This window comes from Lissotriton helveticus, chromosome 3_1, assembly GCF_964261635.1.
Source record: "Lissotriton helveticus chromosome 3_1, aLisHel1.1, whole genome shotgun sequence".
NCBI classification, from domain to species: domain Eukaryota; kingdom Metazoa; phylum Chordata; class Amphibia; order Caudata; family Salamandridae; genus Lissotriton; species Lissotriton helveticus.
Window position 1 is genome coordinate 236,170,885 of NC_136061.1, and position 12,158 is coordinate 236,183,042.

At 50.9% G+C, this 12,158-nt stretch overlaps 1 protein-coding gene across 1 annotated transcript in view; it reads left to right on the plus strand.

Moving 5' to 3' along the window:
- DHX33 (DEAH-box helicase 33) overlaps positions 1–12,158 on the plus strand; it is a 193,922-nt gene that overhangs the window by 70,756 nt on the left and 111,008 nt on the right. The window lies entirely within an intron of this gene.

A 12,158-nucleotide genomic window follows, 5' to 3' on the forward strand; every position in this document is an offset into this window, starting at 1 on the left:
AGCCCTGCAGTTACAATTACAGCATTTTTTGTTCTTAGTGTAGTCCTCTCGATAACTCCGACAATCTTATTGCATCCTGTCCTGTTCTTTGATTTTTACAAGTGTATTTTTTCTTACTTCATTTGCTGAAAGGTTTGTGAATCCCATATCACTTTAATAGTTCTTCACTAAGGATTTGGCATGTTAGTTGTGAGAGACTGTTAGTTGTGATCACCCTACCCCTTGCTGATTTCAACATTAATATTGTGGGAGGAAGTATTGACTGAGGTGGCCCAGAACTTCTCTTCCTCGGTCCAACTGCATCATAGCTGAGGGGTGGAAGGTGAGAAAAAGTGATAATAAAAACGAACCTTGAACTGTTTGAGAAGTTCTAGGCAGAAAGGTCAAGGATAGTTTCCTTCTATCTAAATAGCATATAGACACTGGGTGTGAAACTGGATCTCTATGTATTCCTTTATCCCTGAATGTAAGGATATTGCATAGAGGTTCCTGCTACAGCCTAGTAATAATACATTCTAGAGAGGCTATTTAAGCACTAGCAACCAATCTAGGTGGACACTAAAAAGGGTTTTAGAATGTTGGTACCCTAGTGGAAGGAACCCTCGGACAGGTGGGTACTTGCCAGCCTAAAAAAAGAGACAACTACTTGAGTTCTAAAAAAAAAAAAGAGTAAATTTTGACCCTGCCAAGAAATAACAGTTTTAACCTCTTGGATGCTATGGGAATTCCCCTGCTGTGCTGGGATTTCGTGATCCTCATTGGTTCATGACGAGCTGGGCTCGTCATGAGCGTGCGAGGAGGCTACTGCATGACGAGCCCAGCTCGTCATGAGCGTGGAAGGGGTTAACTGGCGAATCGTGGACAGTTGTGCAGTGGAACAAGTTCCTAGGTGGAGTTGGACGGTTGGAGGCCAGTCCTTCAACAAATAAACCGTGTGTACATATGGTTTGCGATTCCTCCTCTGAACTAAAGAGATGTTCTTTCTGTGTGATAGATTGAGTATCGTTTTACTGATCCTTACTTGTACCTATGTAGCAAGTTTATTCATTTGCAAGCCACAGTGTCCCTTTGAGCTTTTAGAAATTCTGCTGGCCTGGAAACCTTTCAAGCCAGTTGATATTTACCTGGCTCTCACGTCTTAAGTGTGTTTTTGATTTTTGTGTGCAGAGAAGAAATGCATTCTTTTATGGTTTCCAAATACTCAAACGGAAAGGCCTCTACATACCTTAGATGTTAGGGCGAATTTTGAAAAACCAGCAGGAAACGAGACCAATCTGAAGAAGGAGGCAATTCTTTTTCCTTGCATTCGCAACTATGCTGACCAATCACCAGGGGGACTGATGCAAAAGTGATAGTTCAAACAAGGCAAACATGTAGTAAAACAGTAGGAGTGGCCAGGGGGTGGGGGGCAGGAGGGTAAAGGGGCTGCAAGATCTAATTCCACAAGGAAAAAGGAACCCACATTGGTATTTATTGCAAACTTTTCAATAAGTGACATGTGCAAGGCAGCCACATGGTCATCAACACATACCGTTCACAAAACACTAAAATATGGACATTCATGATCACAAGGAAGCACAGGAGGGATGTAGGTCACTCATTTCAACCCAGCCTGTCAAGGAGGTACAATACTGCTACAGAATTTATGCACAGCATGCTTCTGATTCTTGATCTACATGCCACCCTCCCACCTCCCTGGAAATTAGGAGATTGGAACTAGTAGTGGAAGCAGTATGTGCAAAGAAACAGGAAGCCCAATAAACTTTAGAAGTTGCCTAGAGGAAAAAAGAATCTGAAGATAGTGACCTCACAGAAGAACTTATGGGGCATACATCACGGCACAAGAGGAGGGATACAGCAACAAATGTTCAATGTCGCTTAGGAGAGGAGAAGATTAGAGCCTATAAAGGGACCTAACCACTAGGTGGTAGAATAAAGTACATGTGAATGCACAAAAATTCTTCAAGCTATAAAACTACTGTTTTTTTGTACGATGACACTGCAAGTTGAGAATATATTTGAGGTAGGCGATAATGGACAACTGTGGTATCCGGATGCACCTATTGATGTTAATACCTGCAGTCCATCACATGACGACGCGGTGGAAGGACCCATGTGATCTCTCAAGGTGCATGCTATTATCTGAAAGAAACACGTAGTGATAGATTCCTTACCTTATAATTACCCCTAGGCGTCAGACTGTATCCGGAAAGTTTTTCGGCAGCTGTACCCCTGCGCGTCGGTAGGCGTCGTCGTGCGGCTCCGCGTGCGTTGTTGGCGCCGGGATGACATCGTCAGAGCTACTTAGACGCGCCCACGTTCGCGGACGTCAGTTCTTTCTTTTTCCGCGCCAACAAGCGCAGATCCGGGAAGAGCAAGTACCTCAGTCAATTTTTTTTTTTTAATAAAACTTTTTATTAATCAACTTCACCATATCAAGTACATTACAGAGGAAGCAATAAGACGGGCCACATGGGGACAATAGGTAAAATCAATCAGTACAAAATATCACTTGGAAGTTCTAGGGCGAAGGTAGGGTCTTCACTGTCGAAGGAGAGGGGCAGTTGACATATGCCCCCACGATAGGAATTGCACAAGCCCCATACACGGGCCCACTTCCTAGGGCAGCCTCGGGCCACATATACCGTCTTTTCTCTGAACATTGACCAATCCAGATCTTTCTTCCAGTCACCAACCTCTGGAGGTTGAGACGCTCCCCACCGCTGTGCAAAATTTCTCTTAGCGAGCATAAGCCCCAAAGTGACCCATTGTGACCCATTGTGTTAAGCAGTCATTCAGATCTGTTGGCTCCCAAATATTCAGTAGACATCTACGAGCTTCTAGGCGGAGTTGCGTGGATAACACTACGTTAATGATGTCAATTGAGTTTGTGCCCAGTCTACCTTAATTGTGAGTCGTGTACTTTGCGCCAGCAGGGTTGAATATTGTCACATTCCCAAATTAGGTGCATAAAAGTATCCACCTGGCCACATCCCCGCCTACAGTCCCCCCGTCCACTCTTCCCATCCGTACCAGCTGGGGTCCTGTTACATAAATCCTATGGAGTACTTTAAGTTGGACCAGTCGGAGGCTCGCTGGTATTGCTGCGACTCTAGGCGAGGAAACGGCCGCCTGCCATTCCTCGTCGTCCATCTCCATTCCATCTCTGGACCATTTCTCCTGAAGCGACTGAAGAGGGTCTGGCATATTGTTTATCAACTTTTTATATATCAATGAGATAGTGTTATTTGGGATGTGTTACCAAAAGCAAACAGGGGCCCCCTGAAGAGGATGTAGGGCAGATTGGCAGGGGAGGAAATTAGGACCACATAGGAGAAGAGAATCTGCCCTATATATTTCAATTTGTGGGCTCGTCTAGAGTCCCCAATTTTATCAAAAGTGCACGGTTTTGAGCTCACTTTTGATAAAATTGGGGACTCTAGACGAGCCCACAAATTGAAATATATAGGGCAGATTCTTTTATCTGGGATGTGACCTTCTAAGAAGACTCTGAATTCCAATGGGGATGATTCTGGAAGGGTGGTACCACGCTGCAGATGGGAACGTAGAGCGTGTCTGACCTGTATGTAACGGAAGAATTCCGAGTCCGCTAACTCAAATTGCTGTTGCAGGGTGGTGAATGACTTAACATCTGTTTTGTCCCATAGAACACCTATATGCGAGGGACTTATAAGGTCCCATTTGTCAAACCCTTTACTTTTCCACAAGCTACCCAGTTGTTCTGAGTCCCATAACGGGATCGCAGGAGTGAGCCTGCGATTCCATCCAAAGCATTTAGCGGCCGTGTGCCAAACATGGACTGAGTGTTTGGTGGTTCCTGTGAGATTAAAGCGTTGTGGTTTTGATTAAAGGGCTCTTTTATAGTTCCCACTCGAAAGGAGCCATCTATCTATATTATAGCCTGGATCTCCAGGACGCGTGTAGGTGCCATGATTGATGGCAGCTAGATTGGCCGCCCAATAATACTTTTTGATTTCAGGGAGGCTAATGCCCCCGTCATACCAATTCAAGGTGAGCTTACTAAGGACAATACGTGGCTTTCCACTCCACAACAAGTCCAGCTGAAGACCTTCTACCTCCCTGAAGTAGGACACTGGGACAGGGTCTAAGGAGTTCTGCAGGGCATATAAAAATCGAGGCAAAGACTTCATTTTTAAAAAGCGGGAGTAACTTCCAGTTGTTTATGTCCTTACGCAGCCTGGTCAAGGGGGGGGGTGTAGGTTCTGGGAGTAATGGGAGTGATGAATCCAGGGAGAGAAAATTCCCCAGGTACTTGAAGCCCTCTGTATGCATTTGTATTGGGCATCCCTTCGGTGTGATAGGCGGCTCTCCAGCCAAAGTGAACCATAGGGATTTACTCCAATTAATAGAGTACCCGGAGAACCTACCGAAAATATCAAGAATATCCAGGACAACAATCAGGGACCGCCTCGGAGAAGTCAGATAGAGTAGAATATCATCTGCCTAGAGCGAGATGTGGTCCTCCCACTCCGGGGACCAGCGCATGCCCCGAATCATCGGGTCTCTGCGTATTCAGGCCGCCAGTGGCTCCAAAGCAAGAGCAAACAGGAGGGGGGACAGCGGACATATTTGCCGGGTCCCCCGACCCAGCTCAAAGGCGGCAGATATTTTGTTATTAACTACTACTTGTGCTAGCGGTTTAGCATACAGAAGCTGCAGCCATTGAATATATTTTGGGCCAAACCTCAACTTCTCTAGAACTGCCCAAAGATACGGCCATTCAATGGTGTCGAAAGCCATGGTGGCATCTAGGGAGACTATTACAGCTGGTTCTAAGATGGAGGCCGCTGTGCCTAGTACTCCATGCACCATACGCAAGTTAAGTGCTGTGTTAAGATGCAGCATGAAACCAGATTGATCTGGATGGACTAGAGTCTCAATCACTGTGATCAGTCGGTTGGCCAGAAGCTTAGCCAAAATCTTGGGCTCCGCATTCAGGAGGGAAATCGGTCCCACAGTCAGTGTTAGGTTTCCCCTCCTTATGAATAGTGATGATGGTGGTCGTCCTGTGGTCTATCGGTAGGAACCCCTGTTCCTTTGAGCCCTCATACATAGCCCGGAGATACGGAGCCAGCCTGTCCGGTTTAAGTTTGTATAGTTCGACTGGAAGCCCATTAGGGCCAGAGGCCTTTCCCGATCTGATGGACCTTATTGCCTTCGCTATTTCTTCATTGGATATGATACTATTAAAAAAGTTGCGGTCATCTACTAAGAGCTTGGGCAGCGTCATGTCCGCTAACATCTGACCGGAGTCCTCTACGGAATAGGGAGCTGTTTAAGAGTAGACAGCGCAGAAGTGGGCAGCAAACTTGTCAACAATGCCTTGGGGATCTGTGAGGGGGCTACCTCACTCCCCGCAAAGTTCCGGCACTAGTCAGCTTGCCCATTCTTTCTTGTCCAACCACGCTAGTAGTTTCCCGGCTTTATCTCCCACCTCATATAGCCGTCCCTGCGCAGCTCTTCCCAAGGCCCTTGCCTGGTTAGTTGCCAATGCTCTATATTCCTGCTGTCGGAGCTTTAAATAGTGGAGTTTATCGGATGTGACCTCCGAGTCCAGGTCAGTTTCTAATTGGCTAATCTCCGCCTCAATGGCCACTATCTCTCTGATGTGATCATCTTGCCCAAGATTAGGTATAGGGCTTGACCCCGAATCACCGTCTTGAAGGCTTGAAATGAAATGAAATGAAAAATTACACTTGTATAGCGCGTAACTACCCGGAGGCCTCGCAGCGCTTCCCATAGTGTCTGCGGGGAGTCCACTGATCCCTCATTGTCAATAAAGTAATTATCTATTGCTGTAAGGTGTGCTTTGCGAATTTTATGATCTGAAATACCACTGGTTGATGGGGGCCACCCGTCCCGCCTGTTTATAATCAAGGACCACGTGAAGCAAAACTGGCAAATGGTTGGAGATGCCCCATGCCAGATGTTTAGTCTCATGGATGTGAGCAATCTGAGACGCTGGGACCAAAAATAATCTATATGTGAAACGCTCCCGTGTGCCCCGGAATGAAAGGTGTATTGTATTGTGTTTGGGTGATAGGTCCACCAGCCATCCACCAGCCCCATGGTCTCAAGAAATTCAGAAAGCCAAAATGAAGTGGGGCTCATTGCTCGGGGGATGTCGATCTTACTCGCCCGAGACTACTGAGTTTAAGTCCCCTCCTAGTATTAACAGACTCTCTGGAATAGCTAGCATTATAGTCCCTAAATCTCTAAAGGTAGTGGCTTGTAGGCCAGGTGGTACATAAACCGAAAGGAGTGTGATGGGGTGTCCCTCCCATGTGCCCGAGACTCCAATATACCGTCCCCGGTCGTCTGTCCAGGTTGCCCGTACCACAAGAGGAAAGGATTTCTTCATCATAATACCCACCCTTTGTGAGCTGGAGGTGAATCCCGCATGAGTCAACATTATGTAGCCCCCTCTTTTGTAATGCTTTGCATGCATTTCCAATGAGATGGGTTTCTTGGAGCAATACAATATATTGGGGGCCTGACGCTTGAAGTACTGGAGAACAACACTGCGTTTGATCTTGTCCTCTAACCCATTGACATTCCAGCTTAACAATTTAATTTCTACATCTCTCCCTGTAGCCATGACTGATTAGAAGACATCTCTACTCCCTTTACAGGAGTAGTGGCAGGAGTTTCCATTTCCTCTACGGGAATTACTATAGATGTCGCTGATGCAATGAATATAACCAAAATCAAACAAAACAACCCCTCCCAACAACCCTCCACCCCGCTGCCCTGCACTCTGGGCCTAGAACTGCCCATCGAAAACTTGCAGAGTGCCTTTCGCCCTCGGAAAGAACTAAAAGTAGAAGAAAAGGGGGAAATAGAGCGCTCCGCCTCCCTGTCCCATCAAGTCAAGTGTACATCCTCATTGAACTAAGTGTGTCAAGTCTAAAAGGGTCCACAACCGTGAAGGATCAGATATAGGGAATTCCCACCCAAAACCCACCCCGCCCCAGGCCCAACATACTCAATCCGGAAATAAATGTCCATATGGCCCTCTTTTCAGGCAGGGTGATTGTACTCGCTCTCCCTTCCGACGTGGCCACCTGGGCTCCTCATTCCACGGTGCTCGATCCAGTATGCCACTGCGGGTGCTCAAAAAACCATGCCCTTCCATCTGTCTCGACCCGAAGACCCAAAGACGTGCTGGAAATAGCATTGAATATTTCAGTCCTCTGTCTCTAAGTACTCGTTTCACAGAGTTGAACAACCTCCTCTGCTTTTGTACCCTCTGTTTGAAGTCCGGAAAAAAGGTTATGTCTGCATTCTCATAGCAGAAGGGACCCCCGTCCTGACATTCTGGAGGATGACGGCCGCCCGGGAACCTATGTGCTCGTTCGATGACAAAGAACTTGCTGAGGCCTTTGGGCTGGAGATGCTTTAGGATAAGCTCCTCAACAAATGCGTCAGGGGACTGCCCCTCCGATTTCTCAGGAACACCCAGGATGCAGAGATTGTTGTGCCATAGACGGCCTTCGTAGTCGTCCAGTTTTAAGTCCATGAATTTGCGGAAGTTTTGTAAATTGCGGACTTCTTCTTGGAGTTGCGTGACATCTCCGACGAGACTCGCGGCGTGATCTCCACCTGCTTAACCTTCTCGTTCAACTTCCCCAGATCCGTCCTGATGAGGTTCACGTCGATAACCATGGTGTCCATTTTATGTTTAAGGGAGGTTTTGACTCCAGTGAAAGCGCCCATGACGTCTTTCAGTGATAATTCCTGTTCCTCTTCACACGGGCCACCCTGGGAGGCCCCTCCGGACAGTCGGCTCTGTTGTGTGTCTTTGGGAACGCTGTAACGGTCCAGTTTGTTGGTTTGTGCCACCATGAGCCCCGGGCCCCAGAGCCTTTGCTCCGATCCATTATGCAGCTTAGTTGTTACTCCGGCCCTTCCAGGTTACACAGGGGAGGCGTCTGTACAGGCCTCATGCTGCACTCCACCGGCTGGTGAATCAGTGGTCCTGCAGACCCCAATGGTTCAGGTGAAGGGAGAACCAACACAGTCTCTGATATCCCACGGGGAGCCCACCACTATGTAGTGAAGCTGCAAGTGTAGAACCTGGTTTCAGGATTGAGACACAAGCCTCTCTAGACCCGGAGCGCCCTCTCTCCTGGGTCGGTACCAGCCCTTGGCCTTGCGCCCTTTCTGTCTGCCAGGGGGGGGGTTCCCCATCAGCATGTCCCAGTGGTGATAATATACAGGACCGCCTCTGCCCCAGCTCGGGCTGATGCTCACACGGCCGCAACACTTCCTGGGTTTATGCCAGTGTTACGTACATAGCTTCAACACAGTGGTCTCCCCTGCTCAAGGCCCAGTAACCACTGTCCAAATTTGCCGAGTTTAGTTCCACCTTGCGAGGACGGCATAGTACCTGGGCCCTTCCTGCCAGATGGAACGTCTTCACCAGGCCTCACCCGCCTTTGGGTCACGGCGGGATCCCGATCCTCATAGTGCGGTGTGCAGTCCCTCCACAGCGGCGATACACTCTGGGCCTCGTGCCGGCACGAGAAGTCCCCGGCCCAGCTGAGCACCGCCCCGGCCCATCGCCCCACTGTTTGTCCCGGCTTCAGGCCAGCATGTTGGCCTCACTGCCCCGGACCCCGTAACATTTGTGCCAGACGTTGGATGTGAGCCGGAGCTGGCGGGATGGTGACCGCTGACGTTTCGATGGACGGATCCTCCCTCGGATGGTGCGGATAAATGTGCCGGATAGACGTTTGGAAAAGGTCGGGTGGCGGACTTTTAATCTACGCGGCCATCATGGATCGCTGCTTGGCCACGCCCCCCCACCTCAATTTTTGACTGACTTTTTCGAGGCCTTATACCTCATCTTTTTGAGTTGATCGACTCCTGGCGTTGTAGGGATGCCCGATTTCAAGAACTGTGGGGACTGCTTTCTAATGATGTCGGTGACGGACCCCAACCTCGTGTGTCTCTACTGCCTGGGGCGTGACCACGACCCAAAGTCATGCCCCGACTGCCGGGTCATGGTGCCGAAGACTTTGCGGGAGCGGTCCCGGAAGTTACTTGAAGTCTGGCAGTCGGCTCCGCGCCGCTCGAGGTCCCGTGGGAGGTTGAGGGACCAGTCGCGGAGTCGTCATCACCATTCTTCTGGATCTAAGACTCGCACAGTGGATCAATGTCGCCCGACGCCGATACCGACGCAGATGGGGTCTTTCGTGCCCTATGTCCGTCCTCCTTATTTCGAGACTTCAGAGGAAGGGGAGGACTGGGAGGGATCCGAGGACCCTCTAGCACAGGACTGTGCTTATGATGTGGACTGGGCAGAGGATTGGGGGAGGCCAGTGGTCTTGAGACCTCACCTGACCCTGGCATGCTGTCTCCTCCTACCGTGGCTACGGAGGAGGGAGCCAGTTATGCAGTGGTGTTACGTAGGGCAGCCGAGGCTCTCCACCTCGAACTCCCCACGGTGGCCGTCAGGACTAACCTCCTGACAGAAGTGCTCTAATCGGCGGCTACCTCTTCGGAGCCCTTGCTGCCTTTTAATGAAGCCCTGCTGATGTTCTTTTGGGCACCTGGTCCAGGCACAACACAGGAGCTCCTGTGGATAGGAACGTGGCCCGATGCCATCGCCCAGCTCCGGGCGACCCCCTCTTCCTTACCCAACAGCTCACCCCCGAAAGCTTGGTTGTCCAAGCCTCAGCTTCCCATAGCGCGTTCCCTACTACTGCTTCTCCGGATAGGGTATCCAAGAACCTGGATCAGCTTGGCAAGAAGCTGTTTTCCTGTGCCAGCTTAGGGCTGCGGTCGGTGAACACCGCATGCCTCTTGGGCCGTCATACCCACTCTCTGTGGGACACGATTGCGCAGGTGCTGCTCAACTGCCAGGAGGAGGCCCAGGTAGTTCTCGCCCAGGTGATTGCAGCCGGGAGAGATGCAGCGAAGTTAACTATACGTTGTGGGCTGGATACCGCCGTCTCACTGGGCAGGTCGATTTCCACGACTGTGGCGCTGCGGCGCCACGCCTGGTTGAGGACGACTGGCTTCTCAGGGGATGTCCAGAACATCTTGATGGACATGCCCTTTGATGGCATTCACCTTTTTGGCAACAAGGCAGACAGTGCGTTGGAGTGCTTCAAGGACTCCCGGGCTACGGCCAAGTACTTTGGTCTGTCGGCCACTCTGCCTCCTCCGCCTTCTGCTTTTCGCTCCTTTCGTGGCCACGGAAGGGGCGCCCCACAGCCTTCGTAGAGCCACAGGCCACAGCGGCAACAACCTCAGTGTGGCCTGTGACATGGGAACTGTCGAGGCGGTTCAGGGGGCCAGCGGACGTGCCAGTCCATCTCCAAACCGGCAGCATCCGCTTCCAAGCCTTCCTAGTCAGACCTTTCAGGCCCATCAGACGACAGGGGGTGGACGAATATACCATCATCTCCACCGCTGGCTCAACATCACATCGGACAAGTGGGTGCTGCAAATTGTCCGAAGGGGCTACTCACTCCCCTTCGAGACAACCCCTCCAGCGATGCCACCTCAGTACAACTGCATGTCGGGGGATCACTTGGCGCTTCTCCAGCAGGAAGTTGTGGCCCTCTTTGCCAATGGGGCCATCGAGCACGTTCCGATGCCAGAAGTAGGTCGTGGTTGTTATTCCCACTACTTTCTGGTAACAAAGAAGGACAAGGGCCTGCGTCCTATCTTAGAACTTCGGAACGTCAATTGCTTCCACCGGAAGGAGAAGTTCAAGATGATCACACTTGCTCTGGTCTTGTCTGTCCAAGACCCGCAAGACTGGATGGTGGCGTTGGACTTGCAGGACCCCTACTTCCATATCCCCGACCTGCCTGCCCACAGGTGCTAGCTGCGATTCATGGTAGGCCACGAGCATTTTCAGTTCACCTCTCTCCCCTTTAGCCTTACCAGCGCCCCTCGGGTGTTCACGAAAGTGATGGCGGTGGTCGCAGCTCATCTGCGCAGATCAGGGGTTTCAGTCTTCCCCTATCTCGACGACTGGCTGTTAAAGGCCTGCTCGCCCTAGGCAGTTGTCTCCCACCTCCAGACTACAGCCGACCTCCTGCATTTGCTGGGGTTCTCCATCAAATGTGCCGAAGTTGCACCTGATTCCCTCGCAGAAGCTCCTTTTCATCGGAGCGGTTCTGGACTCGGCGCGGTTTCAGGTTTATCCTCCCGAACAGCGAGTCCGGGACATTCAGGCTATGATTCCGATTTTTCAGCCTCTGTCCCGGGTTTCGGTGAGGATGACCCTTCGGCTGCTGGGCTTGATTGCCTCCTGCATCCTGCTTGTGGATCATGCCAGATGGCATATGCGGGCTCTGCAGTGGAACCTTAAGTTCCAGTGAGCACAGCATCAGCGCAACCTGTCCGATCACGTCCAGATCTCGGAGGGCACTGCAGAGCAATTGCAGTGGTGGCTCACGAATCGCGATTGGGTCAATGGTAGATCCCTCTCCCTTCCCCAATCGGAACATACAGTTGTGACGGAGGCGTCTCTTCTGGGATGGGGCGGCCACATGGGAGAGGCAGAGATCAGAGGCCTCTGGTCTCCGACGGAATCCAGGCTCCACATCAACCTGCTGGAGCTTCGGGCGATCCAACTTGCACTGAAGGCATTCCTCCCCTCTGTCATGGGGAGAGTAGTGCAGGTGTTCACAGACAACACCACCGCCATGTGGTACTGCAACAAACATGGTGGGGTGGGGTCTTGGACCCTATGCCAAGAGGCTCTGCGCCTCGCGGCTTGGCTGGAACATCAGCGCATATCCCCGGTGGTTCAACACCTGGCAGGTTCTCTGAATGCCAGGGCGGACGACCTCAGCCGCTGGTGCATGGCGGATCACGAATGGCGTCTGAACTCGGACGTGGCACAGGTCTCTTTCAGCAGTGGGGAGAGCCTTGGTTAGATCTGTTCGCCACCGAAGAGAACGCGCAATGTCATCACTTCTGCGCGTTGGAATTTCCAAGGCGGCACTCCCTCGGCGACACTTTTCGTCGCGAGTGGAGTTGCGGTCTGTTGTACGCCTTTCCGCCTATACCACTTCTGCCCAGAGTGCTGAAGAAGAACAGGCGCGACCATGCCCAAGTTATTCTTGTGGCTCCGGACTGGGCTTTTGAAGATT